A 26,441-nucleotide genomic window follows, 5' to 3' on the forward strand; every position below is an offset into this window, starting at 1 on the left:
ATTTTTAGTCTTAATCAAAAGTTTAAAACTAGTGGGACGCTTACATCTTTTCTTTATTTTTGACCTATTTACCATTTCCATATTGATTGTCTATGTCTCTATCCTCTTCTTCTCATCTTAGTCTTAATATTGTATCACTTCTTGTTTTTTGACAAAACTGCAAAAATAGTCCTCATGGTTTGTTGAAAATGCTACTTTGGTCCAAAAAGGTTTGGACTAGCATCAAACGTCGAACGTTTTCATTTTGGTGCAAGTTTGGTCCAATGCCTTAACCTCCATATGTTCTCCCCCGTTAACATAGGTTTGACTTGTCAAAGTGAGGGTATTTTGGTCATTCCCTATAGTTAGGGGTCAAGATCCTGAAACATGTCCAGGATCTTGGATCTTAAAGTGGAGTAAGGATCCTAAAACATATGTTTTAAGAAGTCAGAATCCTGAATATTACCAATATTATTTCCGAACAGTATTAACTAATGTATTTCGTGTTTATTATTCCTATGTGTAGAAATAGTAAACACAAGACGCGTCTACACTGAAGAATCGCTCCAACCAAAGCTAAAAATCCGGAGTCACCAAGTCAAGGCAACGTGCAAGGGCTTATTCAATAGGATCCCGAGAATATCAGACATCTAGTTAGTTAACCTAGGCTATAAATACACATGTATAAATCACACAACAGACACCAAAAGCAACTGAATCACTTGTACTCGTATTCTCAAACACATATCTGTAATTTACATTTCGATTAATAAGATTAAACAAGGCAGGTGATCATCATCACCTCCCAAGGTTTTATGTCGGAAATCCTAGCAAAGATCAAAAGCTTTCCTTGTAAAATCACTTGTGTCACTTTCATTTCATTTTCACATTCCCATTGATTGCAACACCACAAAACCTCATATAATTTGGTTGATATTTCTTATATCATTTTTTGACCAAAACAATTTGGCGCCCACCGTGGGGTCGTGGTGTTCATAATTCTCAAACAATTTGGCGCCCACCGTGATGGCACTCGTCGAGTCAACCTACTGACTCGCCGAGTTCATAATTCCAGAGTCCTTCCACTCGCGACTCTACTCGCCGAGTCAGCCCCTGACTCGCCGAGTCTACTGATTCTCGATTCCTGTCTTGTCCAACTCACTGAGTCCTGGCTCGACTCGCTGACTCGAGACTTAACTCGAAGGGTTTGGGACCATGCGACCTGACTCGCCGAATCTAAGAACAGACTCGCCGAGCACACGACAATCTTCATCCAACTCGCCGAGTTGTTCATCCAACTCGCCGAGTTCATGCCTATCTTCATCCGACTCGACGAGCTGTTCATCCCTCTCGTCGATTTCCTCCTCATCTTCAAGCTACTCGTCGAGTCCATTCGAAGGACTCGCCGAGTCCAATAAGATCCACTTACATGCAGAGGACTTCCGAGTCATGCATGAGCTCCAAAATGTAGATCTACCCTTCCCAAGCCTATTCCCCACGTAAAGTTGCAAACTTTACGTGTAGAGATGGAGATCTAGGCAAAATGCGCTAATAACTAGGGTTTAAGGCCAAGAGGCTCCAAAATCCACCCAATGGCTGATACTTTACAGGATTCCAAACCAAAAGAAGCATGGATCTGAGGTAGCAACCTCAGATCTGGACCTCAAGTTCAAGATTGATCTTAAACATGGCTTAAAAGCCCCAAAACTCATAACCAAGGAAAATCTGGAGGAGAGAAACGACTTAATACCTTCAAATACTCTGAAATGCTCCCCAAACTTCGGATCCAAGACCACTCCTTGATGCTTCAAAGATTCCCACTCCTTCTTCTTCCTTAAAACCACTCAAAATGGCTAAAAGCTTGAATGAACACAATGGAGGCTTAGGGTGCGGCGTTCTGGGGGTGAGAGACAGTAAAGGAGCCCTAGGAAGAAGATTGAGACGTTTAAATAGGCTCCAAGCCCCGGATTTAGGGTTTTCCTCGCACAGACCAGACTCGCCGAGTCCACTTGGCCGACTCACCGAGTTGGTCACTTACTCCTCGACCCGGATCCCGCTCCGACTCGCCGAGTCCTTCCTTGGACTCCCCGAATTCCTCTTAAATTTAGGGTTTCCTTTACTTTCTTGGCTTTCAAATTCTTGGGTGTTACAACTCTCCCCCGCTTAAACTGAACTTCGTCCTCGAAGTTTACGATGGCCCACCGCCTGCGATCTGCCTCCAATACCCAACACCAGCCGCCTACCTGCACTGGTCTTCCACCTGGTCATTCTGACTAACATCAACCTCGCGGGTAAACCTCGGGTCAAACCTGACCCTGAACAACTTAGAAACAGAACTTACTAAACCGATAATCCTTCTGGTACTCCCCGAGTACTGCACTGAACCCGCAGAGGTTCTCCACTACTTTCCTTACGCAATTTCCTTGCCTTCCCAAGGCAAAGCCTCATAACCGACTTTTCCTCTGACACTGTGAAGGTCCTATCCTTCACTAACTCCATCACCCCCCCCCCCCCCCCGCTATTCCCAGAACGGGTCATCACCGTCAGCACTCACTGACACTCCTTCCTGCCAACACTTGGTGTCGAGCACCCCTCGACTCAACTAACTGAATTCCACCATATGCTGCATACTCACACTGCCACCGACTGGCAATTCTGCTATTCCTCGACTGACTCCCTAATAAACTGGGACCGCCCTGGTCCCTACCAACCTATCAATGACTGGATTACCGGTTCCCACGGGTAACTAGTCCCAACACCATCACTGGTCGCTCTCAGCGACTTCCAAGAAAACCTCGACCACCTATAACTGCTCAATCAATCCTGTCATTCAGGCACTACAAACCTGGGATCCCCGATCCCCTATCTTGACACTAAGGTCCCTACCAGGTCCCACCTGCGCTGCTAAAACTCACGGGCCTCGCCCACGGGTCCCACCCGCCTCTATCCTTCTAGCCGCACTAGTCTAGTCACTCTCGCTCGAGCCTCGCCCACGGGTCTCACCCAACCATACTACTGAGCAACCCTGCTCCCAGGTCTCACCTGCACGGCTAATCTCATACGGGCCTCGCCCACGGGTCTCACCCAACTATATCCTGGAGCGGCCTTTCTCAAGGTCTCACCTCTCTAGAGCTATACAGGCAACTCCCTATCATTCTCATCCACTTACCCAATCTTGATCCCTACCAGATCACTAGGAGATAAGGGCCTCGCCCCAACTCCACTAACGGAACTACTAAGGAATGCTACGGCTTACCCATAGGCTTACATCACCATCCATTGCCGACCTCTAGTGAATGCTACAGCTGCCCTGTAGTCTTACAACACTTCCACTACTGACTGCTAATACGAAGGCACCCACGTGCCATCAGCTTCTCAAGATCCTTATTCCGACTCCCGCGATTCCTTCAGGCAATCCACAACCTGAATTCTCTACCATAACTAACCATTACCATCCCACGCACTAGCTGATATGGAGTTTCTCAAACTCCCAACCCTGAAATCCTCACTCCCTCAAACGCTGAACTACTTCTCTTCCCTCTCGGAGGTCACATACTCATTCTGGGTCTGCGTGCTCCTCTCTGGGCACACCCGGAGGATTCTCCCCCACTTCGATCCTGCTTACCCCTTGCTGCTCAATACTCAAGAGATCCCGATCTTTGCTACCATTCTATAACCCACCTACTGAGGAACCCAAGCCCGCCATAGCTAGGGATTTAGCCAATCTATCACAATCACTGCACCACTCTGAATTAGCGAAACGTACCAAATCCCTCTCAAGCATGCTACAGTTACTGCATCCTTCGAAACCTTCTTTAATAGAGCACATCCCCTAACTACCATACAGATATCCAAGGTATGCAGATGGCATATAACTCGATCACAATCAACCAATCAAAATAAAATACTTTTATCGCTAATGATGTAGAACCATAACAATAAAATCATGTATGAATAAAAGAACTGGAAATGGGAAATTGCATACCTGCAACGTCCGGCGTTGCTCGCGTCTCCAAGGTCGTCATCCGAAAAGCCTTGCTCCCTGCCGCAGGTGCCTCTACCCGGCCTTGACGGCCATCTGTGATCCTCAAAGTTGCAGGGGCGGGTGCCATCACCCATCCTGCCGAAGACAAACTGGGGCACTGGGCCTTCTTGTGGCCCCGCTGGTTGCAACAAAAACATATCATGTCTAATCCCTGCACGGCGGTAACAGTACAATCTCTGCTGAAATGACCAGTCCGACCGCACTTGAAGCAGCCAGACTCACCACCGCTACCTCTCCTGCACGCGCCCCCGTGCGCCCTGCCACACTTTCCGCACCGACTGCGGTCCTGATGATCCCTCGATCTCGAATCTGATCCCTTGGGCCTTTTGCCCGAACCCGTAGCTACCTGAACCTCATTCGGCTTCCTCTTCCGGATCTGCTCCAAATCAATTTCCCTCTCTCTAGCCCGAGAAATCATATCTTCCAGCGTCTTACAGCTGGATCTGCTCACGAACTCCCTGATGTCATCCCTCAACATCTCATGGTACCGAGCCTTCTTCATCTCCTCATCCGCGACATAATGCGGTACAAGAAGAGCCCTCTCCCTGAACATGGCGGTGATCTCCGCCACAGTCTCAGTAGTCTGCGTCAAATCCTGAAACTCTCGTGCCAGCTGCTGCACCTCAATAATCGGCGAAAACTCCGCCCTGAACCTGGCCGAGAAATCGCTCCAAGTCATCGCGTCCAACGCGGCATCCTCCCCCAAAGCATGACCAATCTCCTCCCACCAATCCCTCGCTCTGTCCTTCAGAAGACAGGAAGCGAGTCTAACCTTGTCCCCCTCGGGACACCTGCTCGTACGAAAAGCGTTGGCTACATCCGCCAACCATCTGCTGCTAGCAATGGGGTCCCGAGCCCCATGATAATTTGGTGCCCCGCAGGCTCTGAACTCTCGAAACGTCAAGGTACATGCTCCCATCAATGCCATCATCTCAGTACGGAAGGCTCCCAGCCTCTCCTCCAAGATCTCCAGTATGCCCTCTTTGACCGTGCCAAATATCACAGGAGTCTGAGCTAGAATACTACGCGTAACCTCAGCTGATATCAACTCTCTCATCCGCTCCTCGAGCTGCTCAGCCCCTGAACCCGAGCCTGATCCCTCTCCGGCGCCTGATCCGCCCGCTGGTCTCTCTCGCAATGTCACCATGCTGAAAATATACAACAACCACTATCAGAATACTCATCACTGATGCGAGATCAAACATGCCCTACCAGGTTCCTGGTCTTGTCTCTTCCCTTCCCGAATCGAGTACGGATCGTCTGCTTTCAGTAGTACGGGCCCATACTACCTACCACATCTATCCGTACTTTCCTCAGGAATTGCTTTGACTCCACCAGGTCCCTTATCCACTAATACTGCTCCCAACACTATCTCATCCTAGGCTTACCCTAGGGAAACCTCCGACTCAACTCAACCAGTCCTCAGTTGCTGAAGGTCTCCTTGTGATGCCAATTAGCCATCACCTAGATACCATCACATGTGACGAGGCTCAGATAATCCTTCAAGTAAAAGACTCGTCCCTACAACGGTTGGACTCAGACAAGAGCTGCGCAATAGGGCCAAATCCAGCACTCTGGGGTTATTCAACCCTGATCACATGTGACGTAACGTATCTATCTAATGACTAACTCCCATCACTCAAAATCCCACAATGCACAAAGCAAGCAGCATTCGGACAAGGGGAAAGTCTAACCATAACATACTCAAGCAATCATATCCACATAGCAAGAATCTGAACTAGCATGCAACACAAACTCATAAACTCAGGCATAACCTAAACAGGCTATCCTACTACTATTTAATCAGCACTATCATGCAGCTCAAAAGCACAAATAACAGGCACATAAGGCATCATCCCTAGATCCTTAGTCCTATTCTAGCATGTTGTTCTATCAACTGATAATCATAACATAAACTTGTATGGGTATTTCGGGGTACTTACTTGAGCTCGGTTGATTGCATGCACCACACCTCTTATCTCTTTTCAAAGTTCTTTTCCTTCTGAATTCTTTTTGTTTTTCTAAAACTGTTTTTCATTCTAAAAATTCTTTTTACAAAACTGTCTTTTCATTCATTTTTTTTTTGAAAACTTTTTATCCGACCCCTCAGTTTGAGTTCAGGCACACCCGAGAGTATGCCCAAATCCCTCAAACCAAGGCTCTGATACCAACTTGTAACATCCCAAAATTCAAGACCAAAAATTTCTTTTTAATAAAACATTACTTTAAACAAAGACATCATTCCAAAACATAATATGAGTATAAGTTTTCAAAACACATGTTTATTATCAGAGTAAACATTCCCAGGCTGACTAAACTATGGTGTGTGCCATGCAATCACCCCGAGCTCCTCCCTCCGCTACCGGAAGTACCTGAAAACAAAACTGAAAACCGTAAGCACAAAGCTTAGTGAGTTCCCCACCTTACCACATACCATGCAAAACCATATACTTCACATACTAGGCCACGCCCGCTACAACAGCCCCGCCGCTCCAGGCCCCGCCTGGCTTCGAGCCCTGCTCGGATACAGATCTGTTTCACTTAGGCCTCGCCTGTCACAGGGCCTCGCCCACTAACATATAATAGCACATAACCATATCACATAACATCACATAAGCTAAAAATATATTAACAGCTCTTGCTCTAAGGCCTCGCCTATCTCTGGGCCCCGCCCGTGTCCTGCTACTGGTGAGTCATGGAACCTCGTCCATACTCATGCTGATAGTGAGATACGGGCCCAGCCCACCCTCACTCCTTTCCTAACTTGGGCCTCGCCCCTGCTCTGCTGCTACTGAGAAGTGGAACACCATCCACACTCTGCTATTGGTGAGATACGGGACCTCGCCCTCACTCAGCTCCCTACCAGGCACATATAAGTATCACACAGACAACAAGTATAAACTATCACATAAACCATTCCTTGGGCACCCGCCCTCTATCATTGGACCTCGTCCGAATATCATACTAGCATACTGTGCCTAGGGCTAACCCCCGGGTCTTCTACTCATAACTACATGGGCCGGCATTGTGGCCGTAGACCCATTCATACAAAGGGAAACTCACCTGATACTGTTGAACTGCTGCTGCTAACCCCTTTGACCGCTACCTGACCACTGACTCCGAACTGCTGCTCCGCTAGCTCCCCGAGCTACCAATATCAACATAACACTTAGTCTAACTGACCTTCAGAGGTCAACCAAGTCAACTCTGGTCAAAGTCAACGTCCTGGTCAAAGTCAACCTTCCAGATCAACCCTACTCGTCGAGTCAACCTACTGACTCGCCGAGTTCATAATTCCAGAGTCCTTCCACTCGCGACTCTACTCGCCGAGTCAGCCCCTGACTCGCCGAGTCTACTGATTCTCGATTCCTGTCCTGTCCAACTCACTGAGTCCTGGCTCGACTCGCTGACTCGAGACTTAACTCGAAGGGTTTGGGACCATGCGACCTGACTCGCCGAATCTAAGAACAGACTCGCCGAGCACACGACAATCTTCATCCAACTCGCCGAGTTGTTCATCCAACTCGCCGAGTTCATGCCTATCTTCATCCGACTCGACGAGCTGTTCATCCCTCTCGTCGATTTCCTCCTCATCTTCAAGCTACTCGTCGAGTCCATTCGAAGGACTCGCCGAGTCCAATAAGATCCACTTACATGCAGAGGACTTCCGAGTCATGCATGAGCTCCAAAATGTAGATCTACCCTTCCCAAGCCTATTCCCCACGTAAAGTTGCAAACTTTACGTGTAGAGATGGAGATCTAGGCAAAATGCGCTAATAACTAGGGTTTAAGGCCAAGAGGCTCCAAAATCCACCCAATGGTTGATACTTTACAGGATTCCAAACCAAAAGAAGCATGGATCTGAGGTAGCAACCTCAGATCTGGACCTCAAGTTCAAGATTGATCTTAAACATGGCTTAAAAGCCCCAAAACTCATAACCAAGGAAAATCTGGAGGAGAGAAACGACTTAATACCTTCAAATACTCTGAAATGCTCCCCAAACTTCGGATCCAAGACCACTCCTTGATGCTTCAAAGATTCCCACTCCTTCTTCTTCCTTAAAACCACTCAAAATGGCTAAAAGCTTGAATGAACACAATGGAGGCTTAGGGTGCGGCGTTCTGGGGGTGAGAGACAGTAAAGGAGCCCTAGGAAGAAGATTGAGATGTTTAAATAGGCTCCAAGCCCCGGATTTAGGGTTTTCCTCGCACAGACCAGACTCGCCGAGTCCACTTGGCCGACTCACCGAGTTGGTCACTTACTCCTCGACCCGGATCCCGCTCCGACTCGCCGAGTCCTTCCTTGGACTCCCCGAATTCCTCTTAAATTTAGGGTTTCCTTTACTTTCTTGGCTTTCAAATTCTTGGGTGTTACAACTCTCCCCCGCTTAAAATGAACTTCGTCCTCGAAGTTTACCATGGCCCACCGCCTACGATCTGCCTCCAATACCCAACACCAGCCGCCTACCTGCACTGGTCTTCCACCTGGGCATTCTGACTAAGATCAACCTCGCGGGTAAACCTCGGGTCAAACCTGACCCTGAACAACTTAGAAACAGAACTTACTAAACCGATAATCCTTCTGGTACTCCCCGAGTACTGCACTGAACCCGCAGAGGTTCTCCACTACTTTCCTTGCACAATTTCCTTGCCTTCCCAAGGCAAAGCCTCATAACCGACTTTTCCTCTGACACTGTGAAGGTCCTATCCTTCACTAACTCCATCACCCCCCCCCCCCCCCGCTATTCCCAGAACGGGTCAGCACCGTCAGCACTCACTGACACTCCTTCCTGCCAACACTTGGTGTCGAGCACCCCTCGACTCAACTAACTGAATTCCACCATACGCTGCATACTCACACTGCCACCGACTGGCAATTCTGCTATTCCTCGACTGACTCCCTGATAAACTGGGACCGCCCTGGTCCCTACCAACCTATCAATGACTGGATTACCGGTTCCCACGGGTAACTAGTCCCAACACCATCACTGGTCGCTCTCAGCGACTTCCAAGAAAACCTCGACCACCTATAACTGCTCAATCAATCCTGCCATTCAGGCACTACAAACCTGGGATCCCCGATCCCCTATCTTGACACTAAGGTCCCTACCAGGTCCCACCTGCGCTGCTAAAACTCACGGGCCTCGCCCATGGGTCCCACCCGCCTTTATCCTTCTAGTCGCACTAGTCTAGTCACTCTCGCTCGAGCCTCGCCCACGGGTCTCACCCAACCATACTACTGAGCAACCCTGCTCCCAGGTCTCACCTGCACGGCTAATCTCATACGGGCCTCACCCACGGGTCTCACCCAACTATATCCTGGAGCGGCCTCTCTCAAGGTCTCACCTCTCTAGAGCTATATAGGCAACTCCCTATCATTCTCATCCACTTACCCAATCTTGATCCCTACCAGATCACTAGGAGATAAGGGCCTCGCCCCAACTCCACTAACGGAACTACTAAGGAATGCTACGGCTTACCCATAGGCTTACATCACCATCCATTGCCGACCTCTAGTGAATGCTACAGCTGCCTTGTAGTCTTACAACACTTCCACTACTGACTGCTAATACGAAGGCACCCACGTGAGAGACAGGGGGTCACCCATCTTGGTACTAGTCCCGCCCGAGCACGCTTAACTGCAGAGTTCTTATGGGATCTGCTGCCCTCACGGCTTTAAAACGCGTTGTGATAAGGAAGGTATCCACACCCCTTATAAGGAATGCTTAGTTCTCCTTCCTAGCCTATGTGGGATCAGATCTAACCCACTTTCACCCCCCATTATAGGGTTAATCGTCCCCGTCGAACACATCTACCCGTGCCCTAGCTCTGATACCAACTTGTAACGACCCGAAAATCACGACTAAAAATTTCTTTTAAAACATTACTAAAACTAGATTTATAAAAACGTATCATAAGTCAAACATAACTTTCGAGTATTAAATTCAAAACATAATATCATTATCAGAGTTAAACATTCCCAGGCTAACTGACTATGGTGTGTGCTCTGCAATCTTCCCGAGCTCCTCTTTTGAAAACCGAGTACCTGAAACCAAAACTGAAAACCGTAAGCACGAAGCTTAGTGAGCTCCCCGAATCTACCACATACCACACAATAACATATAAAGCACATACTGGGCCTTGCCCACTGCATCGGACCAAAGTCCAGACTAACTGGGGCCTTGCCCCCTACATCGGGCCGAAGTCCAAAGCTGACTGGGACCTTGTCCCCTACATCGAACCGAAGTCCGGAGCTGACATCGGACCGAAGTCCGAAGCTGACTGGGACCTTGTCCCCTACATGGGACCGAAGTCCGAAGCTGACATCGGACCGAAGTTCGAAGCTGACTGGGACCTTGTCCCCTACATCCGACCGAAGTCCGAAGCTAACTGAACATATCATAAACATATCAACTGGCATCAACATAAACCTTGTCTGAGCCACGAAGGCATCAAACATACTAACTACTACATCGGACCGAAATCCGAAGCTGACTGCTAGCTAAACGGGCCGGCATTGTGGCCTTAGACCCGTTCCTACTGAAGGGAAACTCACCTGAACTGCTGAGCTCTGCTGATAAACCTCTGGCTGCTACTCGACAATCCCCTGAATCGCTGCTCCTCTAGCTCTCCGAGCTATCAATATACATATAACACTTAGTCTGACAGTCAACTAAGTCAACTCTGGTCAAAGTCAACCTTCCAGGTCAACCCTACTCGCCGAGTCCTCCTAATGACTCGCCGAGTTCATAAGCTCAGGGGCTTTCTATTCGTGACTCGACTCGCCGAGTCATTCTATGACTCGCCGAGTCCAACTAGTTCCAAGTCCTGTCCTGTCCAACTCGCTGAGTCACCACCCGACTCACTGATTCGAGTCTCAACTCGAAGGGTTTGAGGTTTCGCGACCTGACTCGCCGAGTCCACTAATAGACTCGCTGAGTCGAAGTCAATCTTCAACCCACTCGTCGAGTTGTTCCGTTGATATGTTTATGATATGTTCAGTTAGCTTCGGACTTCGGTCCGATGTAGGGGACAAGGTCCCAGTCAGCTTCGGACTTCGGTCCGATGTCAGCTTCGGACTTCGGTCCGATGTAGGGGACAAGGTCCCAGTCAGCTTCGGACTTCGGTCCGATGTCAGCTCCGGACTTCGGTCCGATGTAGGGGACAAGGTCCCAGTCAGCTTCGGACTTCGGCCCGATGTAGGGGCAAGGCCCCAGTTAGTCCGGACTTCGGTCCGATGCAGTGGGCAAGGCCCAGTATGTGCTTTGTATGTTATTGTGTGGTATGTGGTAGATTGGGGGAGCTCACTAAGCTTCGTGCTTACGGTTTTCAATTTTGGTTTCAGGTACTCGGTTTTCAAAAGAGGAGCTCGGGAAGATTGCAGAGCACACACCATAGTCAGTTAGCCTGGGAATGTTTAACTCTGATAATGGAATTATGTTTTGAATTTAATACTCGAAAGTTATGTTTGACTTATGATACGTTTTTATAAATCTAGTTTTAGTAATGTTTTAAAAGAAATTTTTAGTCGTGATTTTTGGGTTGTTACAAGTTGGTATCAGAGCCTTGGTTTGAGGGATTCGGGCGCACTCCCGAGTGTGTCTGAACTCAAACTAAGGAAGTGGTATAGAGTTTTCAAAAGAAAAATCATAGTTACAAAAAGGATTTTGAGAAAAGAAAACAATTTTAGAAAAGTGTAAAGAAAAGAGTTTTAGAAAAGGCAAAAAGAGTTTTGAAAAGAGAAAAGGGTGTGGTGCATGTAATCAGCCGAGCTCAAGTAAGTACTCCCAATTTACCCATACAAGTTATGTTATGATTATCAGTATCAGTTTCAGTTCCAGCTTCAGTAGAACAGCATGCTAGAATAGGACTAAGGATCTAGGATGATGCCTTATGTGCCTGTTTTATGTGTTCAGCTTGATAAGGATTTCATGCTAGTAATGAGTAGACAGTAGTGGGATAGCCCGTGTAGGTTATGCCTGATAGTATGAGCTTAGCATTGTATGCTAGTGCAGTTTCTTGTTATGAGAATAGTTTTGCCTGAGTATGTTTCCTTTATCTGAATGTTGCTTGCTTTGTGCTTTGTGGGACTCTGAGGATGGGAGTTAGCCATTAGGTGAATACGTCACATCACATGTGATCAGGGTTGAATAATCTCAGAGTGTTGGATTTGGCCCTACTGCGCAGCTCTCGTTTGAGTCTAACCGTTGTAGGGACAAGACTTTTACTTGAAGGATTATCCGAGCCTCATTGCATGTGATGGTATTCAGGTGGTGGCTAATTGGCATTACAAGGATGCCTTTAGCAGCTGAGGATTGGTTGGGTAAAGTCAGAGGTTCCCTAGGGCAAGCCTAGGATGGGAGTAGCAGAGATCAGTAGAAGTGTTTTGGTGGAGTTGAGGTAACTCTTGAGGAAAGTGCGGATAGATGTGGAAGGTAGTAGGGGCCCATACTACTGAATGCAGAGGATCCGCACTCGATTCAAGAGGGGCCAAGACGAAACCAGGGAATGGTGTAGTGAGTGAGAAATCCCTCAGCAGTAGTGTGTAAATTGATCAGGATTTTGTTATATTTTCAGCATGGTGACATTGCGCGAGCTACCAGTTAGCAGTTCAGGCGTCGAGGAGGGATCTGGCTCAGATTTTGGATTCGGGCAGCTTGATGATCAGATGAGGGATTTCATTTCCGCAGAGATCATGCGCAACATCATCGATCAGACTCCAGTGATTTTCGGTTCGGTTAGAGAGGACATCATGGAGCTTATGGACAGCCGACTTAAGGCCTTAGGGGCCGGGGCAGTTTCAGGACAGTTTGGGGCTCATCTAGAGCCCGATTCTCATGGATCCCAGGGATCCATCAGGGAGGGAGTCCCATTTTTAGCACTTGTCATCCGGGGTCGGGAGTGAGTGGTCCACCTTACCCCCAAGAGGGTTCCCTGCAGGATTGGATTGCTGCAGAGGTTTCGCGGGCTCTCCAGAAAGAGTTACCGAACACCATTGGGCGTATCACCGATAAAGTGGTCGACGGGATTGAAAGGCAGACCTCAGCTGTCCAGGCAATGGGTGAAATGGTCACTATGACCCATGAACAGGAGATTGGCTCGGATAGTCAGCTTAGGAAGAGGAAGCGATCTTCCGGTCTAGTTCGGCAAGATGGACAGTCGGACACTGTCGTAGTTGGTGTCAGGGGCCCGCAGGGTCGAGATGGTTGCACGAGGGAGAAGGGAGCACGGGCTGGCGTGCGCAGCAAGTCTAAGTGCGGCAGATGCGGATGGAAGGGTCACAAACGTCGAGAATGCACAGTAGAAGTAGAGTTATGCCATCGTTGTCATCAACCTGGCCATGTTAGGGTGAACTGCCCCGTTCAACGGTTGGGACAGCCTCATCGTCATAGTAGGGTTCGAAAGTCAGAGGGATTTGAAGATCCTTCAGGGCAGGTTGCGGGTATGATTCTTTTCCTTCTATTTTATTATTCATGATATTATTGCTATGTTGCTGCATTGATGTCAATAAGCTTATGTGTTGGGTATTATGTTATCTGCTTGTGTCGGCGATTTATGCCATCTGCATACCATGGGATTAGAATGGTGAATTGGAAGTCATCCCCTCTAGATCAGGTTACTTCGGATACAGTAACTGTAGCATGTATGTGTAAGATGCAGTAGTGCCTTACTACTTGCGGAAGGCGTTAGTCGGGTAATGATCAGTTATATTCTCCGTAGTGATAGTCCAGAGTTCCTAGTGGAGCAGCTAGCGGTCAGTAAGGAAATGGTTTGGGGATGTGCACCCCAAACGCAGGTTCTCGGGAGGTATTCCCTAAAGCAAATGCAGTTAAGGATCGAAGGTGCTCAGTCAGAAAGCAAGAAGGGTGTGGATATGGTAAGAGTTAGTTGGAGCGCTGGCAAGGGTAAACGTCGGCGGGCAGCATGTCGCCCTTTTAATGGAAGGAAGGTTGGAAATCCTTTCGACTAGTGAGCAGTAAGGATCTAGCCGAATCCAAGTGGGGGAGAACCCTCCAAGTATGCAAGGATAAGAGGCACGTGGACTCAGAATGAGTGCGCGGCCTCTGAGAGGAAATGATAGTAGCACAGTGATCGATGGATCGAGAAGTTCAGAATTGGGGGTTCGAGGACCTTCCCAGCAGTTAGTTCATGTAATTGAGATGGGTAGAAGCTGGTTGAGAATCCAGGATTGGAGGACCACCTGTAGAGGCTCAAGTGAGTCGGAATGAGGATCCGGAGAACGGTTAGCAAGAGATGTCTACGTATTAGTAGCCAGTGTCAGCGTCAGCATGCAGGATTGTGTAGATTCAGGAGTTGGGAGTTTGGAAACTTCCCAACAATAGCTTCTTGTATCCGGATTAGTGGACGATTGGTTTGGGAACCAAGCAGAAGAGTTCCTTGACGAAGCGCTAAGCATATCAAGGATATAAGATGTCGAGGATGATGCAGTATTCAAAGATTGAGGGCTGGTTTTGAGAAATCGGGATGAGGAATCACTAGCGGGACTAGGGATAGTCAGGATGTCCTCGAGATAGTAGTAGTAGTAGTGTTGTAAGTCTGCGGGGGTAGCCGTAGCATTCACTAGCAGTCAGATAGTAGTAGTAGTGTTGTAAGTCTGCGGGGGTAGCCGTAGCATTCACTAGCAGTCGGATAGTAGTAGTAGTGTTGTAAGTCTGCGGGGGTAGCCGTAGCATTCACTAGCAGTCAGGTAGTAGTAGTGGTGTTGTAAGTCTGCGGGGGTAGCCGTAGCATTCACTAGTAGCCAGATAGTATTAGAGAGTTGTAAGTCCGCGAGCGTAGTCGCAGCCTTTATCAGATTGGTAGGTGGCATGAGCGCGTGTTGGACGCGGGAAAGCAGTAGTACCCACCAGTTCGAGTGCAGCAGTGAGGATATGGGAATCCACGGGTTAGATTTCGGATTTCCCAAATGGTTCAGTTATGGTTAAGTCGGCGATTTGTCAGTAGACCGTCGCATTAGTTATGAGATCAGAGTAGCAGCGGACCGTTGGGGTTCGGGTATGTTAAGGGCTACCGTCAGTCTGGGAGCCATCATGATGTTAGTCGTGGAATTGATGATGTCAAGATGTGATGTATGGACCTGATCGGTTGGATCGGAAGATTGTTAGAGCCACGGTGACAGGATAACTAGTGGAAACTAGTTCCAGAGAAAGATTTCGTTCAGAAGTCGCGGAAGCGACTAAGTGAGGAGTCCTTTGACTCCACATTTGAGTTGGAACTCAGTGTTTCAGGCAGCTTAGTGTTTCAGCCAGTTCAGTGTTTCAGGCAACTCAGTGTTTCAGCCAGTTCAGTGTTTCAAGCAGCTCTGTGTTTCAAGCAGCTCAGTGTTTCAGTCAGATCAGTGTTTCAGGCAGCTCAGTGTTTCAGCCAGTTCAGTGTTTCAGGCAGCTCAGTGTTTCGGTCAGTTCAGTGTTTCAGGCAGCTCAGTGTTTCAGTCAGCTCAGTGTTTCAGGCCGTTCAGCGTTTCAGTCGGTTCAGCGTTTCAGGCAGTTTAGAGTTTCAGACATGTTCAGTATTGCAGGCAGCTCAGTGTTTGGAAAGTTTCTGAGTTTTGGACAGTATTAGTATTTGTTGGAAGGCAAGTGCTGGCGGTATAGTTGGTTGATTTGGAAATGGCAAGTCCCTCTCAGCAGGATCAGTCGAGCCTTCTGCCAAGTATAAGTGATCTGTAAGGATAGCTAGGCAGGTAGCTTTTCTTCCAGGATGGAAGGCTCGAGTTACTAGGAGTTGAGTAATCAGATGGGATATAAGCAAGCTGGTTCCAGCAGCTTCGTTTCAGTAGTGACCGGCACTGTGAGTGGCTGGAGTGATGGACAAAAGGGTGTTAGTTTTCCCAGATAGAAAGTTGGAGGCATTTCGCAGGACAGTTGGCCATAGCAAACTTCGAGGACGAAGTTTAGTTTAAGTGGGGGAGAGTTGTAACACCCGAGATCAGAAAGGTCAAGAAAAGAAAGGAAAAACCCTAAGTTGAAGAGGGTTGACTCGTCGAGTCCAGGGAGGAACTCGGCGAGTCGGAGCGGGATCCGGGTGTAAAGCAATTGACCGACTCGGCGAGTCGGCAAGTGGACTCGGCGAATCAGGTCTGGGTTTGGAAACCCTAATTTCGGGACTTGGTACCCTATTTAAGCATCTTATTCTCTTTCCTAGGGCTCAGTTGCGGCCCTCTAGTCCAGAACCAGAAAACCTAGCCTCCATTGTTGCTCATTCAAGTTTTCTTGCCATTTTGGGTGGTTTGAAGGAAGAAGGAAGAAGGCACACATTGGGGATTCAAGAATTGGCAGTAGATCCAGAGTTTGTGAGGTCTTCCAGAGCATTTGAAGGTAATGAGTCGTGACCTTCCCTCTTTTGCATTTAGATCAACCTTTATCATAGGATTTGGGGCTTTTAGGGCAAGTTCTTGAGCCATTTCGAGTTAAAAGCCCAAATCTGAAGTTGCTATTTCAGATCTATGTGTATCTTGGCCTAGATAATCATAAAGCATCAGTCAATGGGTTGATTGTTGAGCCTTTTTGTCTTAAACCCTAGTTTATGGTGAATGGTGCCTAGATCTCCTTCTCTACACGTAAAGTTTGCAACTTTACGTGGGGAATAGGCTTGGGAAGGGTAGATCTGCAGTATGGAGTCCATGCATGACTCAAAAGTCCTCTGCATGTATGAAGATCTGAATAGACTCGGCGAGTCCTTCGAGTGGACTCGGCGAGTAGCTTGAAGATGAGGAGGAACTCGACGAGTGAGATGAACAACTCGTCGAGTCGGATGAAGTTAAGCATGAACTCGGCGAGTTGGAAGAACAACTCGACGAGTGGGTTGAAGATTGCCTTGGACTCAGCGTGTCTATTAGTGGACTCGGCGAGTCAGGTCGCGAAACCTCAAACCCTTCGAGTTGAGACTCGAATCAGTGAGTCGGGTGGTGACTCAGCGAGTTGGACAGGACAGGACTTGGAACTAGTTGGACTCGGCGAGTCATAGAATGACTCGGCGAGTCGAGTCGCGAATAGAAAGACCCTGAGCTTATGAAATCGGCGATTCATTAAGAGGACTCGGCGAGTAGGGTTAACCTGGAAGGTTGACTTTAACCAAAGTTGACTTAGTTGACTGTCAGACTAAGTGTTATATGTATATTGATAGCTCGGAGAGCTAGAGGAGCATTGCTAATCACTTTGTTAGAAGGATCCTGGTATATGGAGGATCCTCAGTAGACATCATACTCTTAGAAACCTTGACTAGGATAAATATCCTAGAATTGGAGAGAATAAAAAAATCCTTAGTATTAATAGGATTCAACAGTGAAACGAAGCATATAGTCGGAGAGATAAAACTACCTATCTACATTGAAGGGGTAAACTCTATACAACGCTTTTGTGTTATTGATGTGTTGTCCTCCTATAATGTTATATTAGGTAGGCCCTGGAACTGATTTCTTCGAAGACCTTCCACAAAGCTAAATAATAACAAATAATAATAAAAATAGAAATAAGTGAAAAAAATTGATATCCCCAATTCCAAAGTTCATCCATAACTGCAACACTTGTTTCTTTAGATAGCGTCTATTAAATGGTATAAGATTAGACACAACGGAACAAAGACTCTTAAGAGGGTATTTGGCATGGATAAGACAAAAAAAATAAATAATTTTGATCAAATCGAATGAGATTAATTTCTAAATTTTTAGTCAGAATAAAAAATTTAAAACTAGTGGAACGCTTACATCTTTTCTTTATTTTTGATATATTTACCATTCCCATTTTGATTGTCTATCTCTCCATGCTCCTCTTCTTGTCTTAGTCTTAATATAGCATCATGTCTTTTTTTTTTTTGACAAAAATGCAAAAATAGTCCCCGTGGTTTGTTGAAAATGCTACTTTGGTCCAAAAAGGTTTGGACTATTACCACAAGTCGAAAGTTTTTATTTTGTTGCAAGTTTGGTCCAATGTCTTAACCTCCGTCTGTTCTTCCCCGTTAACATAGGTTTTACTTGTCAAAGTGAGGGTATTTTGGTCATTCCATATTGTTAGAGGTCAAGATCCTGAAACATGTCTAGGATCTTGGATCTTAAAGTGGAGTAAAGATCCTGAAACATATATTTTATTAAGTCAGAATCCTGAATATTACAAATATTATTTCCTAATAGTATTAACTAACACTAGTACAAAAATGACCTACAGACACACCATAAAAGTGTAACCATATACATATAGTGACATTTTATTTTTTTACTAAAAGTGTGACGGAAGGTGACATCATCGTATGAGTCTTATGGTCACTTTAAAATGTAGTGTTCTTATTGTATGAAAAATGTGGCCGTATTATAAAAGTGTGGCTATTAGGTGGGGAATTTTGTTGCTAAAATCAATTAGTTTATCCAATATTATGGCTTTAACCCGTTAGTAGATACATTTTTTAGCAATTGTAGTGACTGTTTATCACCAACCGACGACATACATTTTGCTTCAATGTGGCGTTTTGCTAATAAACTGTCACACAATTAAAAGTTTATTAACACTATTAGGTATCTTTTGCAGACATGCAATTACGGTGAACATGACCATATTCACAAAATGGCCACAAATAATTAATTTCATAACTGGCGATATGTAGATAATTAGTCAAAAAAAACAATATTTGATTGTAACTATTGCTCATACAACTGTCACGTGAGTTTATTGTTAGTGTGGTCGTACTTATTATTTAGTCACTTGAAAGATTGTTTATTGAGTTTTTAGTCATGTCAATTTATGAAAAATATGGTAAATGTGTTGTTGTAATCAAACATTTCGTCCAAAAATTGTAACTATATACTCTTTATAGACGCACATACATTTTTTTTAATGACTACTGTTCATCTAACAACCACGTGAATTTGTTATTATTGAGATACTTTCAATTATTTAGTCACACATAATAAATTAAACCATGACATAACATTACTCATAGTCACAATAAATTTTACTTGTAGTCACACATAATATAATTAAATTATCACTATTAAGTGCTTATAATCATTGTTTTTTCTTTTATCAATACTATTATTATTTTTATTCACACGCTTATATTTTAAAATGAAAATATACAATACAATGTAAACAAAAAACAAATTTTTATTAATAATAATTCAAATTTCTTACAACAAAACAAATCCAAAATTAAAACTAAAAAAATATGCACAAATATTAAACCTAAAAATAAAACTTCTATATTGTTTTATTAATAACATTGATCCTTAGTTTGCTTTATCCGATGAATATTTGTTGTCTTCGTCATTTCATTAAAACTCAATCCACAAATGCAAACCTTCTATTGTCAAAGCTCATTCACCCAATATTGGTGTGTCATTTCCTGACATGACCACCATACCAGATTCTATAACTAATTTCAAAAACTTTACACGATTCCTTTCACCAACAATGTCATAACTGCATAGACAAACTTAATATAATATCACTTATTAGACTTTTATCACTATGGAATGAAGATTAACATATAAAATAAAATCATGGGTACTCACTTTTCACAAAAGAGAACCGGAAAGATATATCATAACAATCATGATCATGGCTAAAAGTGGTTTGAAACATTTATTCATGAGAACCGAAACTAATTGAAGTGGTGGACATTAATATTAGGAAAAAATTGGCAACTAAATTCAAGACATAAACCAAAAAAAGGATGGTTTCAAAAAACGGTCAATCAACATCTTCCAATTCAGTAAAATAAATCAATTATAGAGCTTGAAGCTCTAATACAATATCGACACAAAACTATATGTATTCTTATTCTCAAAATATGTCATCAAATTAACATCATATCAATGCTTGATGCTTAATTAGGAAAAAGAAATATCATTTATCTCGTGTGTCAAAAATGCATACTAAGGCTTTTTCAAGAGAAAGCAAAGAATGATCACATGACTAGACACCCATAAAGAGAAATCAAAGATCAAGAAAATGAATGCAATATCCACAACCAATGGGAAGGGGTGACCTGTTTATTCAAAAAATGGAGCTCACAGTATGATGTAAGTTAACAACTAAGTGAACTGCAATTACTCTACACAACATAAGCCGTAATTTCTATTAATTCCGAATGAAGCAATTTAATGTAGTTTGAAAGAGTATGATATCAAGTGGTAAGTTCTTAACCTTTAAATTTCTAACTTGATGGGAAACCAACATGTATAAAGACAACAACTCCAAGCTTTTGAACAAAACTCCATTCTTCAACTCCTAATGGGAACAAAATGTTAGCACAATTAGAACTTTTGTATTAGTAACAGTTGATCACATCTTGCAAATGCTTAAGGAGAATGTTTGGTTAAATTAGATGAATAACCTGGAACAAAAAATTAGAATGGAAAATTTTAAAATGTTATATTTAGGATTGTGATACTATACATATAAGATCTTCTGATAGAAAACTATGTTTTCACATGAAATTAATTAGCAAATTCAACCAACTCCACAACTTTAATAATTTATAACAAGTCAATTGAAATCAGTTGAAGTTAGTGAAAATGAGAGTGATAATATTCTGTCAAATGAATGCATTTAGCAAAAATGGAGAACTTAATGTCGAGAGATAGTTTTCTTCAAAACCTAGCCAATATATTGGACCGCTTCAGAAACTTTGGTAGATCTAAAAAAGTAAAAGGAAAAGAATACTTTCAACAACAATCAACAAAGATAAAGAAACTTTGGTAGATCTAAAAAGGTAAAAGGAAAAGAATACTTTCAACAACAATCAACAAAGATAAAGAAAACCTCATCAACATAAACTTTAATTCAATAACTAAGTTAACAGTGTAAAAATGCTAATATAGAAACCTTTAATAGGTATAAATCCACCTAATTAAGTTGAAATTCGACAAGGAAACATACATCACTAATGCCACTGTTCTCTTGCTTATCAAGTTATCATTAGGATCATCATTGAGATCAATTTCGATATCTGTCACATTAAATCGATGCTTGAAGGTCTGATGACGGTCTAAAGATTATTGTATGTACATAGATAGGGAGTGAATGTGACGGTTCGTGTGTAGGTAGCATTTGGTGGTGAGAAGTGTGTAAGTGGCGTATGGTCGTGGTAACCAGTGTGTGTAGGTGGCAAACAGAATCATGATTTGTTGTGGGTGGTGGTGTCGAGGTCGCCGATGGTGAGTGGCTAGAGGCTCTCGATTGTTTGAGATGGGAGGTCATCATCGTCGTGATTCGCCCGCGATGGGTATGGCCGATGTTTGACTGTAGGTTAGAAAGAAAATAGGGATGAGTGGATTATGTATTTTTGAAAACGTAATTAGGTTTAAAAAGGGGAAATTGAAACTTTGAAAGTGGGAAATTAAAATAAGATTAGGATCGTGAAATTTAGAATTAATTTTGAAAATTTTGTATAAGTATTAAAACTCTAATGTTTACGATTGAAATGTATTATTAAATAATTTTTTAATAGATCAATTATAATAAACAATAAGTTATTTCAAAAAAGTAAATACATAAATCATAAGGAGGGTATTATAATTATTTCATTTAGATAGGCATAAAAATCATAAGGTTCCGATTGTAAAAAACAAAAGAAAAATGAAATGCATAAGTTAAACCAAACCATGTATATTATGTGTGTAACCTATATGGAATAAGCCATAACGCTAACCTTAAACATTAAATTGTAATATTGGCGAATCTAGAACATAAAAATCATGTGGTTCTCAAATTAAATGAAGCCGATAAAAAAATCGACAACACTTGTGGGGGTTGGGTCTTGTCTACCTTAAAAGAAACCGGACAATTTAGCCGGTTAAAACCAATTAGGCACCACCAATTAAAAATTTTAAAAAACCGACTGAATTTTAACTAGAAAAAAAAACCATATGGCTTAATGAAAAATTAGTTGATTATTAGTCCATTAGTAAATCAGCGAACGGAGAGTGCGAGCCTTTAGTTGTGTCAGACGTCAATTCTAAAGTGGCAAACGAATGCGAGAAAGGCACGATTGGGGTTTTTTATTTTTCACTTTTAATTTTTTTATTTATATTTTTGGATTTGTAAAAGTTAAAGAATCAGGAAGAGTTGAGGCATGTGGAATTCTTTTTATTAGGGCAATTTATTTATCTATTGATATTTTGAACGTGTCGGATTTAAGAGTGGTTAACTTTTTGTTATTAATCATATGATTTAAAATAAAAAATTGTCCCTAGTAACTTACTCTTCTCCTTTTAGAATGGTTTTTAAGACACTTAAAAAACAAACAAACAAACTCACGATAGGTCCTCAACTTTTTCTAAGATAGTTCCTAATTTTCTGTTATATATATTCTAAATGAAATTGAAAATTTTGGTAGGTCCTATGACCTACCTTTAGCCTTAGTAGATACGCCCAAGAGCCATAAGCCACATGTGACAAGCTTTGAACCATAAGCCTTTAATCATATGTACTAAGCCAAAAGATATAGGTTATAAGAACTAAGCTCTAAGTTATAAGCCATAAACCATGATCTTTAATGCATATATATGCCCTCAACCATACACCACTAGCCATCAGCTTCGATCCATATGTTATATGACTTAAGAACTAAGCCACAAGTCATATGCCTTAAGAACTATGTCATAAGTCATAATCACTAAGTTATAAGTCATAATCCATAAGCCATAAGCCTTATGCCATAAGCATTTACACCACGAACTTGCTACTAGTACCTAACCTTGAAGGTTTATTGTTTATGGCTTAAGGATTAGGGCTTATGACGTTTGGTTTATGGCGTGATCCTTAAGCAATATGCCTTAAGCCATAAACCATAATCCATGAGACGTAAGCCTTAAACCATGAGCAATAAGGCTTATGGCTTATGGATTATGGCTTATGACTTATTGTTTAGTGATTAATAATTATGACTTTTGGCTTATGGCTTATAGATTATGAAATAAGTCATAATCCCTAAGCCATAAAACCTAATTATTAAGTCATAATCCATCAATATATGTGTCCTAAGATACGTCATATGTCATATGTCTTAATCCCTAAGCCCTAAGTTATATGTCATAATCGATAAGCCTTAAGACCTTAGCCATTAACCATTAGCCTTACGCCTAAGACCAAAGCATAAGCAATATGTCATAAGCCTTAAGCCTTAAACCATAATTAGTTAGCCATAAGTCTCATATTCATACCTACAAACAAACATCTCCGCCCTACCATATCTCAGATCCCTATCTCCACCTAGCCGTACCCAAAATCACCTTTACATACATGTATACTCACACACACATACACCACTACATCATCTTCACAGACCCACCCAAGCACCCCTACTTGCACCTACACCCAACACCTACCCCTAAATGCTAAGTGCCACCATAACCAAACACCCCGACGTACAAACCTACACCAACACCTACCCCACCCTACCCTATCCCAATTCCACATATATATTCATCCACCTCACCCCCTCACACATATAATCATATCCCCACCAACACCCCCTAGATCCACTCCGACCCACCCATACCTATACTTACATCACCATACTCCACCTATACCCCTATACGCATCCACACGCAGACTCACACCTTTCATTAATATTTTTATTTATTAGTTGCAAACTATTAGAAATATAGTTTTAAATTTATAAATTATATTCAGAAAATAGTATAGTTTTTCTTATTTGTTTTATAATAACATATTTATATCACAATAACTTGAGTCTTCCTCTACTATGCTATTTTTGTTTAAAATCACAAAACATCTCCAGCTCACAGGAGTTCTTGCTAATTTGATTTTTTCTTGTTTTCGTTTTCTGGGGGACAAACGTTCTTTTTTCCGCTTCATTTTTTTCACTTACACATACACTTATACATTCATATACAAATATTCATACACACATACACATTTACACACATATACAACATAATAAAAATACAAATAACAATAATAATAATAAATTTTTGATATTTATTTTTTAATTCCGTTGGATATTTCCAACAGACCGTGCTCCCCCAAAACTTTGGCTATGGTTTACATTTCAAAATTCCCCCAAAAATTTGACCAATCTCTCACCACCCGCTAATCGATCTCAGATCCCACTCACACCAAACCTCAATGGATGCTCCAGATCTTCTATGTTGCATTTCTTAGTCATCTGTAGCCTGCTCCGTCGTTCTATGCACCACCACCGGTCTAATGCCCCACCACCGCTCAACCAAAGCTTCGCCTTACTGTAAACCTTCACCAATCCATTGAGCCTCTATTGTCATCGATCGAGGAAGGCATCAACAACACATTCGATCCAAAAAATAAGGAAAAAAATTAGATTTGAATACCTAGATCAAAATCAGTTAGACCCAAATCCATTTTACTCTCATTTTAGTGTTTTTTGTGGTTATAGTTGAAGCTTTATTGGGTTTCTGTTTCCAGATTTGCAAATTGGAATCCGTTGATCCAAACAAATTAATTACATCTGGTGGTCAATTGGTACTCAGGGTAAGAACTTATATTTACCATATAAATGACACTTTTTTGGTGATCAATCCACACTAATGAAAAGCTTCTCGTTAGTTTATTTATCCAAAATTGATGTACACTTTGAATTGTAGTCATAGGTTGGTACAACGGTGTTGTTTCACAAATTAAGAATGGCACAAATTCCCTATTGGGTGCTAATATGTATAAGTCTTTTCGAATGCTCCTATTATTCCTGGTTGCTTATACTAATATTAGATCTAGTGGTTTCTTCAATCTTGACCTACTAGTCTTGCATATGATTCACTTTTAAGAGTATAATTCATATGCATCAACACTCTACACAACTTGTTTTGGTGTTGTTGGATTTGGCTTTTTCATTGTATTCTTAGTATTGGAAATAATCATTACTACTGTTGGTTCAAATATGATTGACTTTTGAGAATTCTTTGAAGTGAACTACTTGGACAAAAAGTATCAAGTTTCAAATTTTCATTGAAGATCTATTGGTGTCGAATTATTTGTTGGTTATCTCTATTCCACTGTAATCCTAATTGTTGGTGTTGTACAAGTGTAATAGCAGTGTACTTTCACTTACATAGCCAAAATTAGTTTCCTTTTCCCTTACTATTCTCTCTCTCTCTCTCTCTCTCTCTCTCTCAAATCTACCTCCACCAAATTAGTTATTGAGTCTTTATCAGTTCCTCCATGATCCTTTGTCCTCTCCATACTGTAAATACCTACTTATCATTTTTAAGGTAGCGTTTGGTATGTATGACAGGACAAAAGAGAACACATAAAATTCTTTTGGAAGCGTTTGGCATGACTAGAACGGGAACAAAGACAGAACTTGACCAAGTCAAATGAAACTATTTTATTAAAATTTTGTCTCATATAGATGGGTGGAACTCCCTGGGACATATTACTTTTGAAAACAATACCCTCTTCCTCTAACCCCACCTGCTTGTTTATCTTTTATGCGACCTCGCCTATTCCTATTCATCATGTCTGAGGACTTCTCCTTTCTCCTCCTTCATCATCACCATTTTATCCATTCTTTTTCACCATCATTAGAGCTTCATGCTAAAAAGGGATATATAATTAGGGCTTTTATTGCATAAATGAATGACAAAAAAGTGATTTCAATCGATTATGAAGGGCTAGAAGAGACAAATTTTGAATTGTAGAAAAAAACTTTTCACAGGTTTGATATTAGATATTAGTTTTCCATTTCTAATTGATCAAGTTTGTGTATTTTTTTCCATTGGTGCTCAACAATAGAGGTATGATAATATTGTGGGATAGAAATGGTGCAACATTTATGGATGGAGTAAACAATGGCGACGGATGATGAGTTACAGGGCACACCTTGAAGACATGAAAGAACTTTTTATTTTTTTAATATATATAAATTATGTGTATGTATCAAATTTTTTATCCATATATGTTCACATGTTTTTTTATTATTATAACTCATTATTCACTCTTAGATACACTATAAAGTAGAACATGATGGTACAATACTTATATGCACAAGTTTTAATTTCTTTTATCATGAAAATTCTTCATTTTTGACATGTATAAGAATTAAACTGTAACCATGAAATAGTAATAGTCATACATTTCTTCTTTTCCACGACGATTGTTTACTTTTAATCGCACATAAAAATTTAAACCATAACCATAAAGCACTCGTAGTTTAAAGTTTTTTTTATTAAACTGTAACCATATATACTTATAGTCATTGTTTTTTTTCTTAAAATGTCGCCATAGAATACTAAAGGTCACATGTATTATTATGATTATTATTATTATTATTATTATTATTATTATTATTATTATTTACTTAATCAGACATATGAAATGAATAAATTTCCAAAAAATAATAACAATCATATCATGTTTCTTTTATCATGACCATTGTTTACTATTAAACACACATCAAAATTAAA

The 26,441-nt window shown here is 42.4% G+C and overlaps 1 long non-coding RNA gene across 1 annotated transcript; it reads left to right on the plus strand.

Moving 5' to 3' along the window:
- The first annotated feature begins 24,027 nt into the window (after window positions 1–24,027).
- On the plus strand, window positions 24,028–25,928 carry LOC145100106 (uncharacterized). The gene is made up of 3 exons (XR_013704821.1): window positions 24,028–24,364; window positions 24,445–24,510; window positions 25,771–25,928. It is a non-coding gene; the product is annotated as an uncharacterized LOC145100106 (long non-coding RNA).
- Window positions 25,929–26,441: the final 513 nt, after the last annotated feature.

Source organism: Lactuca serriola, chromosome 4 (genome assembly GCF_051521515.1).
Source record: "Lactuca serriola cultivar US96UC23 chromosome 4, Lser_US96UC23_V15, whole genome shotgun sequence".
Classification (NCBI taxonomy): domain Eukaryota; kingdom Viridiplantae; phylum Streptophyta; class Magnoliopsida; order Asterales; family Asteraceae; genus Lactuca; species Lactuca serriola.